The sequence below is a fragment of the Equus przewalskii genome, chromosome 14 (genome assembly GCF_037783145.1).
Source record: "Equus przewalskii isolate Varuska chromosome 14, EquPr2, whole genome shotgun sequence".
Lineage (NCBI taxonomy): Eukaryota > Metazoa > Chordata > Mammalia > Perissodactyla > Equidae > Equus > Equus przewalskii.
Genome location: NC_091844.1, coordinates 66,750,075 through 66,774,529, shown reverse-complemented (window position 1 = coordinate 66,774,529; position 24,455 = coordinate 66,750,075). Strand labels below are relative to the sequence as shown.

General features: G+C 45.9%; 1 protein-coding gene and 1 long non-coding RNA gene across 3 annotated transcripts in view; one reads left to right on the top strand and one right to left on the bottom strand.

Annotated features, from left to right (window-relative positions):
• Positions 1 to 24,455, bottom strand: part of ALK (ALK receptor tyrosine kinase) — a 654,920-nt gene that overhangs the window by 144,629 nt on the left and 485,836 nt on the right. The window lies entirely within an intron of this gene.
• Positions 1,307 to 20,422, top strand: LOC103549199 (uncharacterized). Its single transcript, XR_544463.2, has 5 exons — positions 1,307 to 1,419; positions 3,455 to 3,562; positions 6,552 to 6,684; positions 17,801 to 17,972; positions 19,708 to 20,422. It is a non-coding gene; the product is annotated as an uncharacterized lncRNA (long non-coding RNA).

Genomic DNA, 24,455 nt, shown 5'->3' with positions numbered 1-24,455 from the left:
GCATGACCAAACCCATATACACACAGAAAGAAAGACTAGAAGGAATATATCAAATTGGTAACCAAAGTTACCTCTGAGCTGGAGGATTATGAATACTTTGAGTTTCCTTTTTCATATCTTTCTGAATTTATGTGATCTATAATGGGCATATACAACTTTTATAATTAGAATAAAGGATGTAAGGTTACTCTAAAAGAAGCACGAGCAAGTCAATCCTCCCTCTCTTCCTAGACCAATGCTTACACTCTAAGGAGACAAATCCACCCGGCGTTTCTATACATGAAACTCTTCAAAGCACTTTCACATCCATCATCTCATTGGTTTCTCACAAATCACTGCAGGAGGCAGGCAGGGCGGGGATTCCATCCATCTTTAGAGGGGAAAAAAAGATCCATGGGAAGGTACCACTTGAATGGAGTCTCTGCTTTATTTTCAGGAATTTACACCTCATCCACACCCCTGACCCACGCCAGAGAACCTCCTGCTGTCGCGGTGAGGACCACTGTAGGGATGGGGAGATGGATCTTACCCATGCCTGGACCGCCAAGCTGGTGGCAGTTCTCAGGGCTACCAAAGCCTGGAGAAACCCACAGTGCTCTGGAAAGGCTTCTAAATCACGGTTTAGACCTGCACTTCCGACAGAGGCACAAATTGCTACTTTGCACTGCAGTGAATCTCAACATCTGATTTCCATTGACAGCTAAATTAACAAATCAACTAAACTCCGATATATTTTATGTCCTGTCTTATGCCAGATTTAATGTGTTCCAGGCACAACACAGTGCAGAGGAGTTTGGATTTACTGGCTCAGGGGTAAACTGTAAACTATTCACTGTGTCCATTGCACTCACTGAACTAGGAAGCAATTCCTGCATCCATCTGTCAGAGTCTCTGAACTCGGAGAAGATGAATGAACCAGAGGCAGCTGACTGGGCCAGGCAGTCCCCAGGAGCTGGTCATTCACTCTGCAACACGTTTCTGGGTCTCTGGTACAACCAGTGGGATAATTTCACTCATAATTTCTTGTCCTGATGGTCAGACTTGCTCTACATCTGCTTCCCTGACCTCACTTGTCTCCCTTGAAGAGCAGCAACTCAGAATAATAAAGACCTTCATTTACACAGCACTATCCATTTTTCTAAGCTCAACAACATAAATTTTTTCATTTGATCCGGAGAACAACCCTATGACATGTCACTGACACTACTTTATAGATGAGAAAGCTGGTTCAAGGTCAGAATGGTTGTAAGGGGTAGAGAAGGACTAGAATTATGATCTCTTGGTTGCCAGTCCAGTACACCTTCTAGAACCTTCTAGAACACTCTGAGGATGGGGTCTCTGACCCTGCCTGAGGAGAAGAACGCTGACCATTCCTATAAAGCCCTGGTTTTCTCCTTCTGCTAGAATCTGGTTTTTCAGGTGGGCTTCTGTGCTTGTGGAGAACACACTGACCAGACAGCATGACTACTAGCCAGCCATCTGGTGGCTCCTTCTTTTTTAATATTTAAAAGAAAATAGTGGTAGGGGGCCAGCCCAGTGGTGTGGTGGTTGGGTTGGTGCGCTCCACTATGGCAGCCTGGGGTTTGGATCCTGGGCACAGACCTAGTACTGCTCGTCAATCCGCACTGTGGCGCCATCCCACATACAAAATAGAGGGAGACTGGCACAGATGTTAGCTCAGGGGCCATCTTCCTCAAGCAAAAAGAGGAAGATTGGCAACAGATGTTAACTCAGGGTCAATCTTACTCACACACACACACACACAAAAAGTGATAAAATACACATAACATAAAATTTATTATGTTAACCATTTTTAAGTATACAGTTCAGTGGAATTAAGTACATTCACACTGTTGTTACCATCACCACCATCCATTCACAGAACTCTTGTTATCTTGCAAAACTGAAACTCTGTACCCATTAGACACAAACTCTCCATTCTGCCCTCCCCAAAGCCTCTGGAAGCTGCTCTTCTCCTTTCTGTCTCTATGAATTTGACTACTGTAGGTACCTTATATAAGTGGAATCACAATATTTGTCCTTTTGTGACTGGCTTACTTCACTTAGCATAACGTCCTCAGAGTTCATCCATGTTATAGCATGTGTCAGAATTTCCTTCCTTTTTAAGGCACTCAGCTGTATTATCCAAATAATACATTGTGTGCATATACCACAATTTGTTTATCTACTGATGGACACTTGGGTTGCTTCCATCTTTTGGCTATTATGAATAATGCTGCTATAAACATTGGTATACAAATATCTATTTAAGTCCTGGCTCTTCTTTTTAAAATGGCAGAATAAGCATCTAATCTACATTTGCTGAACTAGCCTCATGATTATTTGGGGGGCCTGAGACCTTTCCCTCTTTCTTTTTTACCAGCTTCACTGAGGAATATTTTATGTTTAATAAAGCACATTCACTTAAAGTGTACAAATCGATGAAGCATGACAGTGATACACACTGTAAAACCATCAGCATAATCAAAATAGAGAACATCTCCATCACCCCCAAGAAATTCCTAGCGCCCCTCTGTAGTCCATCCTTTCCCTCTATCCTCAGGCCCAGGTACTGGTCTGCATTCTGTCACTCTAGATTAGAATGACTTTTAGATAAATGGAGTCATATGCTATGGACTCTTTCTCCTTCTCCATTCTTGATCAAGCTGCCTGTTGATCTCAGAGCCCAGACCCTGGAGGGTGGGGTGGGAACTGCAATGGGGAGGCTTCTGTTTGGGGTTATTGTCTACATGTGGAGGGACTCATGACAAACTTCTGAGAAGCCACTCCAATCAGCAAGTGGCCACCACCAACTTCTGGGCACAAGCCTAACAGCACAGATTTGTGTGGCCAGATCGTTCCATTTTTAACTCACTCTACAAGCCATAATACAACTAATTTTGAAACTATTTTCCTCAAATTTTAGGATCCCAAGATTCCTATGTCCTTATGTCAAAGTAGTGAGTCCTAAGAAGGGCTGGAGAGAAGAGAAAGTGACCTTACGTGATAAGGTGCTTGGTATATGACAGCTCACTTGCTTCTCACAGCAACCCTGGAACATAGGTTTTGCTCTTTCCATATTCCAGATGAGAAGCAATTTTTGAAGGTCTAGTAACTTTCCAAAGACTACTCCACTGTTTAGTTCTAGAATTGTCTTTCAGCCACCCAAACCTGGGCTCCTCTCCTTGGCCCCTGCCTCCTGATAGGCAGAGAGGTCCGTGATGATGAAGACAGAGGGATGGCAATGGGTTCTCACCACAGCCAATGCCAATATTCCCTTGGTAGCAATGCCTGCTTTCCCCAGGCCAGTCTCAAGCTCTCCCTGAATTGCATCATGAGTAAAATCCACATCTATGCAGGCAGTGACCTCAGCAAACCCCAGCCCTCTCGGGGTTGCTGCCTGCCAGCCACAGGGTCACAGTCCGGCACTGAATTCAGTATTCCTTCAACCCAGGCTCTGCTGATATCACTCTGGTGACCCCAGGGCAGATTCACTGCAACCAAAACAATTACAGAGCACCTTCCACATGCTGTACGGGGCAGCAGAGATAAACGAGACATGGTAAGGTCTTTGCCCCTGAGCTTCCCTAGTCAGATACACCAATATGCTGGGATGTCAGACTAAACAAAAAGTATGCCTGCTTGCTTCTGATCACATTCTTGTTATCAGTTAATCTGGAGCTATCTGTCAAGAGCAGATTTCCCTGCTTAGTAATGAGAGGTGGGAGAAGTTCATTAGCACTTGGGAGAAATACTGAACAGGACCACTGAAGATAATCATTTGGTTTGGATGGGGTAGGGTGTGGGTGGGGAGGGAGTGATGAGGCTGATGCTCTGCCCTCTGGGGTCTGCCTGTAGCTAAGGTCTTGGCGCCTTTCTCAGAGTGCGGAGAGGAGATTTAGGTCCAGATTCTGGGCCCTGAAGAAAAAGAGTTTGGGAAGGCTGTCTCCTCTCACATCTTATTAATTATAAAAGAACTGAATTATGGTCCGATCCACTTCTAAGATTCAGGGGCTACTTAGGCATCAAGGGGGAAGAAAGGGGTGATAACTGAGTAGGGGGTACTTTAACCTCATTGCCTTTCAGGCTCTGGCCCTGGGAATAATGATTATTCAAGATCCGATCTGCCATAAATCTAACCGTATACTTCTGCAGAGAGTGCCTTCCATGAGCCACAGATGATCTTCGCACCTGGAACTGGGGTTTACTTCAAGAAAGTGGTTCTTAAACTTTAGCATGCATCAAAAACATGCTTCTTAAAACCCCCAGAATTTCTCATTCGGTAGATGGAAGGTACAGCCTGATAACTTGGATTTCTAATTATGCAAATTCTGATGGTGCTGGTCCTGGGATGCACCTTGAGAACCTCTGCTGTAAGGGTTTGGCTGCAAGGGATGGCTGTAGGGATTTGCTGTGTCACCCTGAAGACTCTCCCATTAACTTGATGTGGGCTGGTGAAATGGTCCCTAAGGACAAGGGGAAATTTGTGGGTGAAGGAGTCTACTCCTAGTCTCTTAGAGGCAACACAGTCTGTGCCAGATTGGGCGGGGGTTGAAAGTGTGAGTTACAGGATTCCATCCCCACCCCAGTAAGCCAGAGGTTCCCCATTTCTCTGAGGCTGAGTTGGCACATCTACCCAGCCAGATGGTCCCCCAGGGTGGTCCATCTGGGTCTGCTTATGAGAATGAATGAACTGTGTCTGTAAAGTGCTGGCAGCTCTCTGGAGAGGGCATCTTAGTGCAATCACTATTGTAATAAATGCTTTCCATTCATATGGTGCACTGTGCATCCTCAGGGTACCGATGGGCGACAGCTCACTGGGGCTTTACAACAACTTGGACAATCAGGTCGGAGGCAGGTGAGAAGGTGGCCATGTATCAATTGTGTCATTCTATGGTTGAAAAGCTGAAGTTAAGAGGTATCAATTTACAAAGCCAGTTAGGACATTTCAGTTAACCAGTCGGTAGCAGGACTAGAGTTCATACACTGGCTCTTCATATGACAGCGAGTACTAATGGCTCATATGGTCCGCGTCATGGTTTCTGAAGCACTTTGACACATATTATGAGATATAATCTTTGTAATAATTCTGTGAGGTAGTTATACAGCCACTAAGAGGTTTGGTTCTTGTCCAGATCACGTAGAAGGAGAGAAGCAGAGCTGAAGGCAGCCCACTTTCTACTATTTACAGCTCCCTCTGTCAGGACAGACTCTTAATTCAATGCCCTCTTCACATTAACAGTGCTCATTGAGATGCTTCATAAGAGGGACGCAAATTCAATCAGGACCCCTCAGTGGGTGCTGAATTGAGCACTGAAGAGAGGCTGCCTGACTCTTGGCTCCATCACTTACGGGTCTGTTAGGTTGGGCAAATGGCTTACCCTTGCTAACATGCAGTTTCTCATGTGTATAATGGGGATAAGAGTACTTTCTTCATCGAGTCTTTGTGAAGAGCAAACGAGTCAGTGTCCATAAAGCTCTTGGTGGTGCCTGACCTGGAGGAAAGCTTGATGAATGCTGGCTGCATTACTGTCACTCTCCTGATGAAATGGGTTGTAGGCCACCATTTCCATCAGCTTGGTGAAGACAGTGGAGTCCACCTTTTTCTATGGGGCTTGCTGGGTCCTAATTACCAGGAAGCAACGGTTTTCCTGGCCTGGGGCACAGCCTGCCCCTTCATTCTTGATCCCACTCTGACTGGTTTCTTGACAATAGGCCTTAGCCTGAGTTTTGGTCTCATCCAGGGTAAGTCATTTCAAACTGCTTGCTTGTGATTGCTGCCCTGTAGGCTAAGATTCTTGGGGCAACACTGGCTTAATAGTCCATTATGAATCACAGTGGCGAAATCAGAGTGCATTATGTGGAGGCAATTGGCATGGCATCTATGAGGGTAGGGGGCAGTGGCTAAAAAGAGAGGTTCATTTAAACACAAAACAACTCCACGTCTAGGAAATGGGGTTCCACAGCACTGGGGCTGCTTTCAGTCCTTCAAGGCAAAAATTGGTGGCAGCCTGTCCCCTGGCTGGTGGTCTCTTCTTTAACTATTTCCAGCTCTTGAGGGGCACCTTGCAGGTAGCATGAAGCACGTGTAGAGGTTGTCCAGGTGCCAGCTCATGGAGAGGGAACATGTGAGCAGGGAGAGGAGTGGAGACATGGTTTATACGTTCAACATCTGAGGATATGCCATGCCCAGCGGAGAGCAGCCTGGGGTATATAGTGAGGCTCCAAGCTGGATAAAGAGAACCAGGGCCTATAAGGTCCCTGTCACCAGGGCTATAGACTGGGCTGGTCAGGAGGAAACTGGTCAGACAGTTTGGTCCAAGCAAGGGAGGAATCAATGAGACAGGAGCATCACACACTCAAGGTGGAGGCTGGCAGGCCCCAGAGCCTGGGAGGAGGATTGAGAATCAGTAAGAGCACGTCCAGCAGGAAAGGCTGATGGACTGTTGATCTTAGGGCAAAGGCTTGGGCAACTGGCTTACTCTTTCCAAGTTTTGCTTTTCATATCTGTAAAATGGGCATAAATAATCCCTGTCCTGTCTATCTTACAGGGTTGCTGGGATCAGAACTGTCCTGTTGCACAATTCCAGGGCATTCTATGTGAGGTCTATCTGACTTGGTTGAGATAATGAGACAGAAGACATAAAGGAAAGCTCTTTGTGAACTTAAAGGAACCGTGCAAATGTAAGTGACTTTAATATTTTATTCAGTGTGCTGAATGAGAGTGGCCTGGGGCCAGTAGACATTTGTTGTGGCCAGAAAGAAGTTGGTCATCTATTGATGATTTCTGGTTCTGGTAAGGGGATGGGCAGAGGGCGAGATCCTGGGAAGACCCATGCACTGAGCTGAGTATCTGAGTCAGCTGGTTGCACAGGGGTGGGCTGCCACTGGCTCTGGCCTTGCTGGGTTTCTGTTGGCTACAAGGAGGCTTCCAGACTTCTCCATGGTGCTATGCTTCTGAATGGGCACTTCCTGAATACCTACTCTAGAGTAAACTCAGCAGCGGAGGAATACCCAGAAACCAACAGTGACCGTGTATGGAGCACCCACTCAATGTCAGTCACTGTGCCAGTCACTTTGCATACTCTATATGTCATTTCATCCTTCCACCAACCTTTTGACTAGGTATTATTATCTTTGTTGAATAGATGAAAAACCCAGGCCCAGAGAAGTTAAGTGACTTGTCCAATGTTACAGAACTATGATTTATCTCTACCTGAGTCTAAGCTACTATCTCTAACTTCTGCTACGTTGGTGTCTCTCAAACTGTTTTCTGTGGAAAACATTGGCTCTGGGGGCTGTTTTTGCTGCTTCATAAAAAGATAATTTCTTGGCAATAAGTACAGGAAGGCTACATATTCTGTTTTCCTCTTGGATATTTACATTGCACATCAGCAAATTAAAGGCTCTGAGAAGTCCTGGACTAGAGAAATTTGGGCATCATTTTAAAACTCAGTGTTCATTACACATATTTGAACATGGGGCAAGTTTTCACCTCAATATTGTTGGAAAATACTGTTACATCATGGCTTTTTTTGAATTAACATATAGAATTATTAAAGATAGGTGAAAAGTACTTTCATTCTTTTGGGATCTTATATTGTTGTGGGGGTCAAGACATGTAAAAACTGAGGAGAGATGTATCCAAGTTTAGAAGGAGGACTGACTCGCTCTCCCTGATGGCTTTGCAGAGGAGGTATCACTTGGGGTGGGCTATGGCAGATCAGTAGGGACCACCTGACAAGGACAGAAAAGAAGGTGTCCCAGGCAAAGGCCAGGGCACAAATAACATGCCTGCAGGGGATGTGTCAGTCCTGCTGCTTTCACTGCATCCTGAAAGGCCATCTCACTACCACACGACACCAGTTCCAGCCACATCTGATTGAGCCAGGGGCAATAAGTTCCTAAGCTGACCATAACCTATCACTTGTGTGGTCCAGCTCGAAGAAAGAGGCTAGAACAATCAGAGTCTCAGCTTGAGAAATCTCACCAAACACGTGGAAAGACTTGATGATTTATGGCGACAATTGTAGCTGAAAAGTGTTGCAGTGGAGTTAGGCTGGAGAGGCCAGTGTGGGCCAGGTGCAATTCAATTACCTCAATGAGAGGCTGGGGATACAGTGGGGGAGTCAAACACTTATTCCTTAAGTAGACGGCTCAAGTTGGAAGACGAAGAGAAGACTGACACTCAATTGGGGCTGACCCATGTGAAGAGCAGATGTTGGCTTTAAAAGCCAAGAACTCTCCTGTTGGGATCTCTGCAGCCCTGGGTATTCAGAACCTCCTCAGCCCTGGCCACAGTGAAGCCAGCTCTATCATCACTCCTAACCTTGGCAGCCACCATCTCTTCTTCCAGCTTCCTTCAGTGTCAGAATTGGAGATGACCACCATCTTAGAGCAAGGTGGTGCAGTATTATGGAGAGACCACTGGGCTAGCAGTCAGTGATCTGGGTTCCGGTTCCAGTTGTTCTAACCATTGGCCACCCACTTCATGTCTATGCTGTGCCCTCACCTCCTCCACTGCTAACCTAGGGACAATAAGGATTGTGGAGAAGCACAAAAGAGATACCGTATGTGAAAGCCCTTGGTAAACAATCATGAGTGTCATAGACTTATTACTGTTATTAATTGTGGAAATGTAGGTAAAGAGGAAAGGCAGAGATGCTTTTAAAAGCTGCATGGGGGCCGGCACTGTGCTGGGGAGCCATATGAGCCAGTCTCCAGCTAAGGAGGACCACGTGGTCCCAAAGGAAGTGCAGCATGGAGACCACTGCTTGAGGCCCACCCCAGCCTTGCTCTCCTACCTCTCTCCCCAAATGTCACATGCCTGCCTGGTGGAGGTATTGTGTATGTTAAAGCGAAGGCACAGAGGACAGAATGTCAGATGGGAAAACTGAGGCCCCAGAATGGTTATATGATGTTGTGATGTTAGCTAACTAATCAGCAATTAGCAAGTCAGGCGCTTCTGATCCATCTATGGAGTAGTGACTTCAAGGTTCCAAGACTGTGATGGGTGAGAGGAAGGAGAAGAGAGGTCAGAGGGTGGTGCCTGGGGGTAGTGAGGAATAAGAGGGGATGTGGGAATAGGGCACAGCCCAATAGTGCCTGACGGGAGAGAGGGGTCTGGGAAGGAAGCAGAGTGAAAAGGGGGCAAGGCCATGGGAGTCAATAGGCAGGGACCACTCATTCACAGTCACAGTTGGCACAGGGCTCACCCTGAGTTCCCCCCTCACTCCAGGTTACCTGCCTATGTGCACCTCTGTCTCAGAGACCATTGATGCTGAACAGGAGTGAGAATACGCTTAACTGATAGTTCATCTTGCAGATGAGAAATCTGAGCCCCAGAGAGGGAAAGGGACTAGTCCTGAGTCCCCTGGTGTTAGTGGCTGACTTGACCCGCAGGTCAGCATCCTCAGGTGCTGCCTCAGCTACCTCCCACCATTCCTCCATGCCCCACCTCCTCCACCAGAAGAGCTGCTGAGCTGGCCATGTGTGGCTCCAAGGGAAGATAATGAGCTGGATGCATTGTTCTTCCCTATCAATCAACCATCAATTTTTCACTTTTTTTGTATTTACATTTGCAATTACTCTAATTTCCAGGGAAAAGGAAAAAGAAACTGGATTGAAGAGAAACTCATTTCTGGAATTTTCCAACCAGAGAACACAGAGCTTTTGTTGTGCTGCCAAGTCTGGGTCTGGCACCATACACAGCAGCCCCCACATCTAGAGGGCAGAGGACAGGGGGTTTACAAGGTGCTGTCTGAGCTAAAGCCTGCTCCATCTGCATACCAGAGAGAGGTGTTTTGTATATGACACACTTGTGTTGCTCTGTAAATGACCTGAAGGCAGTATGTTGAGGTTTCAACATTTTCTGGTGGAGAAGGTCATGGCGGAGTGAGGGGCCCAAGGAAAGTATTTATTGAAAGCCTCCTATTAGGTTGAAATAGCCAACATTGGTCCACTTTGGACCCAAGAACCTGGCAATTTCATATGATTCAGTCTAATACATACAGATGCTGCTGAACTCTTCATAAACATTCCACAAGGAAAACATCTTTCCTTCCCTTTGCCTGATTAGGATAGTGAGACTCAAAGGTAGGGAGAGAAATGGATGAATGCTTTAAGTTTCAACAGAGGATAACCATTTGGTCCCTATTTATGGAAGAGCCTTAACTCTGAGACTGAGATATTTCTTTCACTTACAGCTCAGATGTCCCCAACCATTGTCCCACTAACATTTTCACTTTTTGTACGACCTGCAGGGTGGTCTCATGTGCCAGCCACAAGGTCTTTCAGAATTTTATTTCTGAGTATATGGGTGATGCTGGCCCTGATGGCAGTTCCCCTACACTAAACCCAGCATTTAGGGGGTTAAAACCAGAGCACTCCTTCCCTGCTTACTCCCTGGCTCCCTGGCTCTAGAATCCACTATTTGCCATGAAGACAAACCGCCAAGGACAGCCACCTAGATTTCTTACCATCTCCTCCTCCTCCGTGCAAACGCAGGCTGGTGGGAAAGCTCCGACTAGCCAGGCTGCTGATTCCTGCCACCTCTCTACAAGCAGCCACATTCCTCACAAACCCCTTTTAGAACCCCTCGCCTACCCTCTTTCAGGGAGACAAGATGAAACGAGACAAATTTGAAGGCTCGTTCTTGTCTCCCATCTGATATCACCCGAAACAAAAACCCTTTCCTTGCCATAAGCCTGGCATTCCAGTTTTTGTTTGGCCCCTCTTGTGTGACAGGTAAAGAACCTATGTTAGTAGGCACTAACATGGGCCCCAGAGAAGCCAACTGTGGCCTGCTCCCTGCACTGGCTCCTACAAGAGTCTGCCCCATCTTAAGTGGCCAGGTTCTCTCTGTGCTGTGTGACCTCTTCCTGGCTGCAGTTGAAGAGCTGTCCCTTCACAGGCTGGCCAACCACCTATGGCTTATGTGGCCTTGCTTAAAAGGCTCATCTGGGCCAGTCCAAGGCTGTTTTTCAGAATTTCAAACTGATGCAGTGTTGGTTGTCCATGGGGGCTCAGCTGAAAAGTACTGGGGTGGATTTGGGGCTGAGGCAGCCCTTCCTGGTCATGCTCCAGTTGAGATTAATAAGCAAATCATTAGCAGAGCAAGAAGAGCAGAGTGGCACCCCAGGAGAAGCAGGGACACTGCACATGGGACACCATGCTAACTCTTCATTTTACTCTTCATCCTTTCTCCTCATTACCCCAATTTCAGACATAGAAAGCTAAAACTCAGAGGCTTTAATCATCCCTAATACACAAGAGCAGAGGTGAGATGTTCTCATCTTTCCCTTGAGGAGTAAGATAAAGAGTCACTTTCTTGGTGTCCGAACATTTCTGGTTCCAGTCCCAGGACATGAATACCTTTATGATGCTCCCACTCCTCTTGGTGGTGACATGAGTGGATGTCTGATACTTGCCCTAGCAACTGACTGGTTTCAGAGGCCTTTGGCCAAACCATGGGTGTTTTGCCACTTCTCTGATGAGTAGGGCTTACTCTCTTCCATCTGGATAGAGCTTTCACAGGTATTATTTCACTTGATTCTACAATACTCTTGTGAAGAAGGCAAGGTGGCCATCATGATTCTCATATTTTCAGTAAGGGAAACAAAATCACACAGGGCTGGGCTGAAACCCCAGGCTCCTGGATTCTCAATCCAGCGCTTTTCTACAGGATCTCTCTGGTTCTTGGGTCACTTCTACTAGATAACTCCTGAGTCTGTAAGTCCAAGACTCTCAGCCCATCCTGGCCTGTGCTCCCACCACACACACACATACACATATTCACACACACACACACACACACACACGCACACACACACTTATCATCCTTGAAGGTCTCTGCAATGCACGCCATTACGCCACACTCCCATCCCTCAGCTAAGGCTCGTTGCCCAATGGGCCCTAGCAGTAATTGAATGGCTGCACTCAAAGGGAAAGCCTTTTAGCCACAGGAAGCAGTTCTGCTGATTCAATCTCATCTAATTAAGAGTCACTGAACTGTCAGACACATTGCCTTTCCGATTAGGCATAAAACCAAGACCCTGAACTCTCCAAACTGTTTCTCTTGCTGTATACTCTGCCCATTCCCTGATGTTTGCCCACCATTGAGGGGAGCTTAACTCCAAAGTTTGGGCTACCCTGATGTAGGATATACAAAGCCAGTGCTAGGAGGGACCTCCAAGATTCTCTGGGTTCCACACTAGGCTCCTGAGAGTCCTGGGGTCAGTGGTGTGCTGGAGCCAATTGTGTGCATGCGTCTCTTCCCAAATTTGTGTTTAGTGACCTCAGGGTGGCATCTTAGAATTGGCTCCACTCTTCCTGTCTTATTTTGGGATGGGAGACTGAGCAGACTCACTGAGGGGGTGGGGTGGAGGTGGAATCACTCAATCATGCTGAAAATGACATCTAAAATTGACCTTCGGGGGCGTTTACATTGCAGACATGCTAAAATCAGGGCTCCCTCTCTCCTACCTCCCTGGAGAGCAGTTGTTAAACATCTGCTAGCTCCCCACTGCCTGGGCCCCCAGAGGTACAGGGATCCTGGCGGGGAGTGGGAGTGGAGGCTGAAGGGTTGGGAGCGCAGGTCCCTCAGTCCTGAGGCAGCCTGGGCAGCCCTGCTCGTCTGTTCCAGAGAACAATAGTGGCTGACCTTTCCTGAGCATCAATACTTGAAAAGTATTAACTTGCTTTATCTCCTGACAACCCTAAGAGTAGGTAGCATTATTAACTGCCTTTTGCAGATGAGGAAAATGAGGCTCAGAGAGGATAAGTAACTCACCCCAGATCACATAGCTAGTGAAGGTGGCACCAGGATTTGAATTCAGGCAGTCTGACTCTTAACTCACACTCTTAACCTCTACACAATATTGCTTCTCCACATCAGACGTAATTTAGGAAAAAAAGTTCCAGGTAAAAAAAATGTCAGAAAATCAACTAACATTTTCACTAAAGTATGAATCGAGGGACTGAGTGTTCCCTTCTACCCTCCTCCACTTTGCGGCTTCTGGTTCTGAAATTTAGTAGAAGCTGCTTGCTCACAGTTGGCTCAATCAATAAATGATAAGCAAACTTCACAAACTCCAAACTTGCTCCACTCCTCCTGTCTGATCGTGGGATGGGAGACTGAGCAGACCCACTGCGGGGGTGGAATCACTCAATCATGCTGAAAATGACATCTAAATAAATAAATAAAGTCAGGTGCACCATCTGGGCCCCACACACAGCATGGGCTCTGGTGCAGCTGCTGGGGGCTGTTTATTCTGGGCTGTCTTGGACAGAGAAGGAGAGACCTGAGTTGAGCTGAGGGTAAAGAATCTTCCAGGTTCCAGGGTATGAGCTGAAGCCTATTAGTGCCTGAAGCCTTCTCACCATTTGTAACCCACGCTGGACTGCCCGAGCTTGGCTTTCCTCAAAAACTCCCAGTCCCATCTTCTGGATCTTCAGTTCAAAAGTCACAGTTTCCTAAGCAAACCCCAGACTTTTTTCTGTGTTGAATGAATGAAAAGATTCAGCCAGGCCACGGCTGTCACCTTTGTTTTCACACATTGGCTCTAATTAAAGCTTAGGTTCTTTCTATCTAAAATTGGGATAGTGAGCTACCAAGTGGGCTATGGTGAGGAGCACGAGATAACCCATCTAAAGCGCTTAGCACAGAGTTTGGTACCTGGCCAGGATTAAACACGAGTCAGCAATGATTAATGGTGATGATGCTGATGTTAGCTGGTGTTCTGCCCTCATCCCCTCCTCACGATCATTCTCACTGTCCCCTGCACCTGGATCATCTCCACATCTCTCTGTCCAAGTTCTAACCCCTGGCAAGGCCCAGCTCATATGGTCCTTAAAGACTTCTGTGGCTCTTCAAGGAAGAAATGATCTCTCTCCCTTCACACAGCATGTCATAACAGTGCTTCTAGCTTCTAGAAAGACCAGTTATATTATTCCTGAAGTCTCAGCAGTCTTGGCAAACTTTCATGGCAGATGCCTTTGCTATTTAGGGTCATAACAGGGTCAGTTTCGACTCCCCTTCTGTCCTCCTGATCATAGGTGTTGCTGTGGCAACCCCCCTGGCCTCCCTGTCCTTTGGAATAGTGAATGCCCGCATGTCAAGTGCCAAGCTCTAGCTGGGATGTGATGTAGCAAGTTCTTTTACGTCAGCAGTCTCCCTTGCAGAATCTGCAGGTTGACTTAGCATGTTCTTCCTGGAGGAGTGGGTGGAAGGAGCTCTCTTCTTGTATGCGGTGGTCGAGGGTATATCTCAGAAACTAGCCCCTTGATTTCTGAGATGCTTAATGATATCTCATTGGCTTGGCCCTTTTCTGGGTCCTTAAAAAATAATAATTACTGGTTATCAAATCTCCCTATGTACTAAGCACTGTGATAAATACAGAATATGCGATATCTTATTTACTCCAATCAGTATTTCTATGAGATAGGCACTACTATTATCACTATTTGACAGATGGATAAGCTGAGGCTAAGAGGAGCAAAGGAAGTGACCAAGTTCACACTACTGGTAAACAGCAGAAGGGAGACTCGAGCCTAGAACGTCAGACTCTAGAGCCAGAGTTCATAACCAAAATGATGTTGAGTTTGTCAGGGTACCTCTGAAGGTTTTTTTGTGTGTCACAAACAACGTATGCAAGGAAACCTGCAAAACAAAACAATAATTGTACTGAGATAAGTATTGTTCTTTGAAATAAGTAATGATGTCCTCATAAGATAATTTACCTTGTTTATTTGGAAATTTAAATCTCTGAATGATGACTGACAGGACTGATCAAATTCTATAATTTCTCTTTTTTTTTTGGTGAGGAAGACTGCCTCTGAGCTAACATCTGTTGCTAATCTTCCTCTTATTGCTAGAGGAAGATTGTTGCTGAGCTAACATCTGTGCCAGTCTTCCTCTATTTTGTACGTGGGATGCTGCCACAGCATGGCTTGATGAGGGGTGTGGGTCCACACCCAGGATCCAAACTCATGAACCCCAGGCTGCCAAAGCAGAGCATGTGAACTTAACCACTATGCCACTGGGCCAGCCCCAAATTCTATGAGTTTTAATACATGTTCTGGTCTTAGGTGAAAAGTGAAGATGGACAAAACACTGTATTCAAATAAATATTTGAGCCTCAAGCAGAATATTAGGGATTCAGCCTGCTTTGTTTAGGGGTCTCTGTCATGTTTGTCTCCAAATAAGAACAAAGGTCTCCCCCATGCATATGGCCCCCAGGAAGCAGTCTGTCCGACAGCAAATTCTTCCAAGGGCTCTGGAGGAGCTGTTTCAATCTTAAGTTTGCTCAAGCGTCGGGAAAGCTGACTATCCACCAGTTCTACTCGAATGTGGATTTGCTCTGCCCGTGGGCACCCACCTTTCTCTACAGCCTCCCAACAGCATCTCCAATAAATAAACTGAGTGTGGGCTCAGTGAGAGGCAGGCGTGGATGCCATCTCTCCCATCTGGAATCACCCGTCATTTCCCTGCTTCCCCAGCTTCCCCCACGGTGGTACTTCATTTCATTATACTTAGTTGTCATATGTACTTCTCCTTTACTACTGTATGTGCTCTGTGAGGATCAGCAATTCCCTACTACACACATTCATAGATGATCGATCAATGTTTGGGGGATTAATAAATAAATAGTTCCAGCATAGGACTTTTTCAACAAAGCGATGAACAATTGAGAATATTCTAGGTATATCTCGAAGGATGATCCACACCAGAATTTAAAAGGTGCCCTTCAACTTGCACCGTAATATCTTCACACATACCACCTGGGACTGTGTCTTCCCTGGAGCATCAAGTCGGGGGTTGTACTGCAGCCAGTTCCACATCCCTTGAAGAGGGGATTATTTGGGCTTAGTGCTCCTCTACACCCCAATTCCAGACCTCCAGCCCCTTTGAGTTCCACTAAAGCTATGCCACTTAACTTTCAGACTGTCCCCCACACAGCAGGTATCCTGGCAGGATTGGTGTCCCAGCCTTCTCAGTGAGGAGCTTAGACAATTAGCTCGGAAATTCTGTTCCTTCTTCACCGGGTGCTTTCTTGTGTTGGGTCAAGTCCTGGTATTTCATTAGGATAATAAAAGGGAGAAAGTCAAACTCTCAGAATGTGAAAGTCTTCCATATAATAAAAGCTGACTGGTAATTTATGGCTGTTCCACCTAAGGGTGACTTTGGGATCAATACAATCTTTAGTTGGACTTTCAGAGACTCAATTCATAAAGGCTCTCAGCATGTCATTAGTAGGGTGCATCAGCCAGTTCACCTCCCAGAAGGCCGCCAGCGAGATCCAGCTCATCCTCAGACTGAAAATCTCTTGAGCAGGCGGTCTGGTTGGGTGGTCTCACCGCCTCTCCCCGTCTTGCAGACAACTCTACCTAACACAGAGTCCATGCAGCTTGGTCCTTTGGTGGTGCCTACGTCTTTGCAGACTTTGTCCAAATGCTTCCTCATGCCGTGGGGAAAAAGACATGCACTTCACCTCCCTTCCTATATCCAGGGCAGTAAGTGTCCAGAGTCTGAAAGCCTGACCAGATTTACAAGCCATGAGTTGTGGTTTTTCCTGCTTAGCTCAAATGTCCTTGGCCTTCTACCGTCCACTAACCCTCCCTTACTGGTCAGAGTCTATGCAGCCGTGAGTGAGTCTTCTGGGTCCCAGGCTCCATTTTAGCCTGAGTGGGCTCTGTTTCCTTTCTTTCTGAGTAAGGGGCTGCTGCAGAGTTTGCGCACTGTCCTGAACTTGGCCAGCCCATCCTCTCCCATCACAGGTCCAGCTTCCATGTAGCCTACTGGCCTTGGCAGAGTAGGAAGTACAAAGGGCGCACACTGTCCAAAGCTTCTTAAACAAGGCTCACTCCTGCACACTGTGGAGACTTTTCTCTAAAGCCATGTAGTTAACATGTTTTTGTCAGTTAATTCGTGTTAAGTTTATTCATTGGGCATCTGTCCTGTGTACGGTGCTGTGGTGGCTGTCAGGTACAGTGGAAATACAGAGATGATTCATTGACTCTTATCCTCAAAGAGTAGCAATCTTACAGCAGATGTGACAGGAGCACAAATAACTAGGAATTGTGGTAAAACATAAGTACCATAATGGTGGTAAAAATAAAAGTCTGCAGACAGTTGGAGAAGAACTTATTTCTTGGTTGATGAGATGAATTAATTATGCTTAATTTATGTGCTTTATAATTGAGATGCTTGTATATGAGGTTTGTTTAAAGAGAGGTGGTAGGAAGCCCACTTGTTCTGGGTTCTTCTAAGAATAGAGTGTTTCTCTAAATCCCCACTCCCTGTGTACCATCCATCGTTGGAACCACATAGGCTGCCAGGGGCTCAGTGAAAGAAGTGGAGAAGAACGACCTATCTGAGGGAGGCCCCCCCGGAGGCCGCGCTGTCAGAAGCCGAGCAGCCAAGTCTGCCCGGATCCTCCTTGTTGGAGACACTCTCTCAGGAGCCCTCAGGGAACTGACGAATCCGCAGGCTGATCTCTGAGGCAGTCTCAGATTGATACCCCTGATTGGAAAACAGGGCCCAGTGCTATTAAGAGTGGTGACGGCTTTCAGACGGGGCATAAACCAATTGTTAAAGACCCCCCAGCATATTCACCAGAGCGGGAGAATTCATTTTGGTATAGGGGAAAAACAACCATTTGGGTAATTACATTCTGTTTCTCGGCGTCTCCTCTAACACATTAGCAGGAGATAATATTCCACATTCTAAGTCCAGCACCATCCCACAGCGCTCTATTAAACAGCTGTCACCTTCCTCCCCAAAACTGGATGCATTTCTCAGCAGGAAGAAGGACTCCCTGCGTGTGAGTGCGTGTCAACCGCATCAATCCTGGCTTGTAGAAAATGTACTGGCAGGGCGAGAGGCAAAGCATTGTGGTGGGAAAATCACAGGACTAGTGGTAAAGAGACCAGATTCTGGATTTGCTCAGCTGTGACTTGCTGTGTGACCTTGGGTAAGTCTCTTAATTTCTCTGGTGCCAGGGTTTCCAAAGCTGTAAAGTGAGGCAGCCTGGAGAGGTGATTCACATGGCATCTGCGGTTTGGGGTTACCATGTGGGCTCTTTCTCAGGAGACCGTGGGCTCTCCATGATTCTTGCTTTGGGCTGGAAACTCTCAAAATGGGTTGGCAACATGATGCTTGGATACTGTGGCCTATCCACTGCCACCGACCCCCGAGAGTGAAGGCTGTGGAGGCATTGGGCCTGGGTTCTTCTTTGCTCCTCATTGACCTAAGGCCTAAGAAGATTGGCTGCCTTTGAAACAAATTATATTTGGCTTATCCTTTCCCTCACTTCATTGTGTTTCATGACCCATTTCAGACTTCTGACCCCACTAAAGTAATGGGAAATTAGGGAGAGATGGATGGAGAAAGAATGCAAAGGCCCAGGGGTAAGATGGGACGTGGGAAGGAGCAGGAAATGGAGGAGAAATAGATAAAGGGAGACTGAGGATGGAAGGGGAGAGAGAGAGTACAGGCATGGATGGGAGGCAGAATTCAAAAAGAACAGGGAGAAGAGGGAGAGACTTGGAGAAAGAGTTACAGGAAGGAGGCCAAATACAGGAGAATGACAGAGGTTATGGAAATAAGTGTTACAAGTTTAAGAAATTCATTCCCTCTCTTCCTCCCTTCTCCTTCCCTTCCGCCCTCCTTCCTGCCTTCTTTCCTTATTTCCTCCTTCCTTCCTTCTTTCCAACAAACACTTATTAACAGCCCACAATCTCACACACCATATTCTACATCAATATTCTAAGTGCTAAAGATGAAAACATGAATAAAACATGGTCTTTGCATGCAAGGAGTTTACAGTATATTAGGAGGCAGTGTTTAATGTGTGACAAGGTGTGGAAAGACCATCATAAGAGGCATGTGCACACAGCAAGGGGAGTGGATCAATCTACTGGGGGAGGGAAGGAGGGTCAAGGAGGCTTCATGGAGATAGCTGGGTTTCATGAAATGAGAAGAATCTCTGTGCTCTTCTCTTATGTAGTTCCCTCCCTATAGCTCTGTTGAATTATCGTCTTTCATGCAGGCCCTGAGTTAGTCATTCCATCCTCCATGTTTACGCAGTGCTGTGAAACAGCTTTATCTGCATTCACCTCACTGTATTGTAATCACTTCCTTCCATGTCTGTCTTACTCACTAGACTGATCTCTTTAAGGCCAGGAAACTTGTTTATTTGCTTTTATACTTATATTGCCCAGTACCTAGCACAGCACCAGCAAACAGCAGATGCAAAAAATCCCCTCAAAACCAAAAAACCACATTGAATGAAAGTGTTAGGCATATATAATTTCTTTCTTCTATTGGTTCCCATTTACATGGCTTACCACAACAACTGACTCCCCACACACTATTTCCATCACACCACCACAATTTGGGAGAAGGATGTTTCTCCAAATGCTTTTCTCAACATCCATGCCTTGCCTGCTCGCTTTTCCTTTCTTCTTCCTTCCCTTCCCTTTCTTTTGCACCTGCCTCTTCCCTTCTCCCAGGGTCCCGAGAAGAAGTGAGTTAACCTCAGTTTCCCTTTCATATTGGCTGTCTAGAACCTTTTTCTAAGAGTGTGGGGTTTCAGGGATCTCTTCGCAGGCAGAGCCTGGGGTGTGCACTAATATAATAAATTGAGGGCTCCTAGGAATGTCTCTTTCCTCAGAGCACAGACCTCACTTTGGCTTCTTTCTTCCTAGGGAGCCTTCATCCACTGCTGCTGGGCTATTTCCTGGAAACAGCATGGAGTTGGCCTGGAGGAATGGCCTGTTTCATGGAGTGGTGCCTCTCTGAGCTCACACCACTCAGCCCCGAAGAGGCTGCCTTTTTGACTTGAAAATGTAGGTGGAAGCCACCTGGCCTCCTCTCTCACACCCTCAGGAAAACTTCACTTCTATTGGGATGTATCCTATAGGTCTATGAGCTCACTGGACCACTACCACCCCTGGACCGAAGGGGCGGGATTGCATGGTTGTCTACATTGTAGTTGGCTTGGCCTGCATACAGTCACTCAGTCTATTTTTCTGAAGGAATTGTGTCTTTTAATCTTTGTCCACAATCCCAGGGACCTCAGTGATGGACACCTTTTAAAAACTGATATAAATAATTCTTTAGTTCACAATTACCACCTCTGAAAGCAGGATGCTTGGAAAGCTGGTACAATTTGAGGCAACAATTCAGACTCAGTCATCTCTTCAGAAAAGTTCTTAAGAAATGTATAGAGGAAACCAGATTGCAATCTGTTTGTGACAAGCGGCGGGAGAACATAATGTCTTCGTTGGAAACTGGAGTAATGCTGGCATGAAGTGGCACCTCCTCCCCTACAAGACCTCCTGCTTCCTCCCATTTTGTGAGCGAGACTATGAAACTCTCTAATGGTTTTGCCGAAATAAATCTAAGCCCTTAAAAATGTCACCCAACCTCATAGTTCCTCATTATTAAGGGCTACAAACACAGACTTAAAAAGGGAAAACCTAAATATTACTGAGTTAGTGTTTTATATTGAATGGAGTCTTTCATGATCAGAGATTAATTACAGCAAGGCTACCTATCCAGATACATGGGTCTAAAACAGCTACCCCACCTCCATGGCAGATACCTGATGTTTTCAGACTAGGAAAAGAAATGCCCAGCTTGGGTGATGATAAGACCTGGCAGGGCTGACAGGCTTTGGTTTCAGGACTATCTCTCTGTTCCCTCCTGGAAAGGGAAATGGAGCAGTGTGAGGAGCTATGGTGACTTCTCTGAGACGCAGGGCAGCAGTTGAACTGGGGAAGGGCCAGCAAATGAAGTTGGCTTGATGTGGGCTTCATGCTCCTGCTTAGGAAAGCTGGAAGCCCCTCACATGCTTGCACTAAGAGGGAATCTGGTTCTGATAGAAATCCTGCCAGTTCTTTCTGAAGGACACATTGTCCTTGAGGAAAGAGCCAACTATCATTCCTTACATGTGACCTGGTTTTCATGGTCAAGGAAACTGAAGTCCCATTCAGGGATGCTTGCCAAGCTCTTCAGTAGCAGAACGGATAACGAAGAGCTGGGGCTCAGGGCAGTGGTCAGGAAGCTTCCCCGAGGCTGGGCTAAGCTGCTCTGGTGGAGAACAAATGTGGAACAGAGAGCAAGTGGGGGCCATGGAGCAATCCCGACATGTCGTTTGTTCTCATTACTTCATTTATCCATTTATCTTTCATCCATCTAGCACATCTTTATTGAGAACTTATTATGCTTTAGGCATCAGGCCATTGTGCGAGTTGGTAGGACTCATTTTGGTGAGTAGGGGTGGGAGGTGGGAGAAGAGGAAATATAGAACTCTAAAGAGAAAGAAGGTAGAGAATCAGCTTTGTTGAAAATTTTCTGTGCCCTGTTTTTACACAGGTTGTTTCACTGAGTTTAATCCCATCCCTATAATGTTGCATTATAACAATTCTCATTTTAGTTGAGAAATAACCAATGCTTAGACAGGTTGAGTTAGATGAGTGCTGTGTATGGCTCCAAAATCTTTTTCACTGTAGCGCAGAGTCCTTGGAAGCTTACCATCTAGATGGGCAGGAACACATTCTCATGTGTGTTGGATGAATCAAGAGTTGGTAGACTCCATCCAAAACATAGACTGGTACTAAACATGAAATCACTTTCTATAAGTCATGAGCAGATGACTTGAGGCTAGTTAGTGCCAAATGAGTGGTTTAAATGACGATACTGTGGGAAGTGCTCATGGATGCCACTGGGGGATGAAATGAGATTCATGATGGTCCTTGATGAAGAGATGGGATGACTGTCCCTGGCCTGTTCAGAGGACAGATTGTTGCTTTGGTGGGCTGGAGTGTGGGATTTAGTCAGAGGCCAAAATGGAGAGGGCTGGGAAGGTACGTTAGGGCCAGAGAAAAAAGGCTTCAAGGTTTTTGAACTTTACAGGTGATTGAGATATTAAGAAGGAAAAAGATGTAAGAGTTCTTTCAAAAAATGAACCTGGCCATCACAGAACACAGGCTGGATCCTGCCTTAGATCATGATCTTTTGATGGGGGAGAATAAGGTGTAAACCAAAAACATTCACGTATAGCCCCACAGGGCTGGCTCTTAGCCTGATTCAGGACTACAGTCCACACCCAAAAGGAGTGAATCTTTGCTGGAAGATCTTAGAATTTTAAAAGATTTTGAGTTCTTTGTCTCCCATCAAAATTATTGTGGAAACTCTTCCCAAGAAGGTCTTAAAAAGAGGTGCTGATAGCTCTCACTGGTGATTGTTTAGCTGGAGGCACAGCAGAGAACTGGAGTCCGGGGATGTGATAATATGATAATATTATTATGATTATGATCATTATAATTCAAAATATGATATTATTTGGAAACATCATCTGAGGTTTCTCTTTCCTGAGCTTTGTAGACCCACTCCCTTGCCCTCCTCCATTTAGATAGTTGCTATTACTTTCTCCATGTACTGCCTTGGATGTGGAGGGCAGATACACTTGAACACAGATTTTCAACAATAAGATCTGGACTTTTTGAGAGCAAAACAGATTTTGGAGTAAAAAGCTCTGAGTTTTGAGTATCTGGAACCAAGAATTGGTAGGCCCCCAAACATAGGCCTACAGTAAAAGCCACAGAGTGAGGCAAAATGTACAAGGGTGTGGAATAGACTCTGTATATTGGGAGCAGAGAGACAATGACAGAAGGAGAGCAAGCAAGTGGCCCGACAAAGACAACAAGGTCTTGCATTTCCTATCTGGGACTTGCCCTGGTACAGGTGTGGGAAGGAGAGAAAGACCAGAAAGTTTGAGCGACTTGTGAGCAAGAAGATGTGTGCCCTAGGTTCGACATGTGTGCTCTCGGCTGCTTCAATAGTCAGGAGAGTGGAGGGGGCAGCCGGGAGATTCTTGAAAGGGAGAGCCCTAGAGCCGAGAACAGCATGGGAGAGTGTCAAGAGTCTCAGTGTCCCCCTGATTGGGTCTAGAGGTGGCTGAGAGGGTGAGGGCAGAGCTGTAGAGGCCTTGTAGATGGACCTTGTGTGATCCATGTGGACCAGATGACCTGCAAGCAAGGACTCTTTCAGTCCCACTCATGGGGCTGGCCCAATGACCAAAGACCAACAGGGGAGGCCAGAGTGGAGTGGATGGCTCTTCCATTACCAGATGGCACAGAAGCCTTCCATTTTTTCTTGCTTCCCAGAAGAATGGGAAGGAAAAGGGGAGAATTCTGAACTGTCTGAATATCTATGCAAAAGGGATAAAGAAAATTCCTGTGTCAGATTTGACTTTAAGAGCTGACTTTAGATTAAGCTGTTTGCCGGCAATGGAAATGGGGAGGTTCTCCTAAGAGCCAAGTTCAGTTTAATTTTTAATTTTTGCATATGGACTGTAAAATTCACTTCCTTTATATGATGTTTGAAATCCTTTCCAATGGGCTGATTCTCTCACAACTGGTCTGGCTTTTCTTCCCCCACCATACCTCTCTTCTTAAGCATGCCCTTTCCCTAGGCTGAGCATGGGTTGGTCCTCTCTTTGAAAATACAAGCTGAGACATAAGGTTCCAGTAGGCTTATCATGCATTTAATACTTTATCAGGATTCTATGTATTCCATTTATTTCAATTAAGACCATTGACTGAGCATCTGGTCTGTGCCAGGCTCTGTGCTGGATGGTGAGGAGCCAGGAAGAGGAAACAGAAACATATAGATGTTAAAGCTACTTTCTAACCTTTCCCAAGCTAGGGAGTAGCAGGGTGAGGTTGAAGGAAAAATGAAATAAGAGGTGAAAAGTTAAGACTTGGTTACTTGGTGATTTAAGAACCTTAATGTCTTTGGGCCTCAGTCTGCTAATCTGTAAAATTAGGGAGGAGTGAAGACCCCTCCCCCCCCCAAAATCCTTTAAGCCCTTTCCAGATGCTAAATTATATGGAACTTGTGACTTTCAAAAGTGAAGAATTGTTTAGTTAACTGAAGCCCTAGAAGGTAAGGGAGTTGATAGAATATGGCCAGTACAAGGACACTTGCTGTTCAATTCTGTTGTAACATCTTCAGGGAAGTGGCAAAGTCCCACCTTAAGTAAATCATATGGGGGTGAGTACATGGCTGATCACAGCCTGAGTTGTCCCAGTAGTGTTCAGGACCCAGGGAAGGAGTTTCTAGATGGTGTGTACTGAAGGGCCTGCTCTTGCAATATTATTATTATTATTATTATTATTAGTATAGTAGTAGTAGTAGTAGTAGTAGTAGCAGCAGCAGTATTTTGGCAGGAGAGAATCTGGAATTTAAGCTTATGCTACTGGGTGTGTTCGTTTTTGCTCATACTTACAAAGTAGAATGCCCGCCTACAATCATTACATGGATATCTGAAATCATCTGAAATATTGACATACTTGCCTTGTTTACAATTTCTAGCTGCTGACTGCATTCATAGACACTTTCGCATACCACTCCCTCCTGACTCAATTGTTCATTCACTCACTCAACA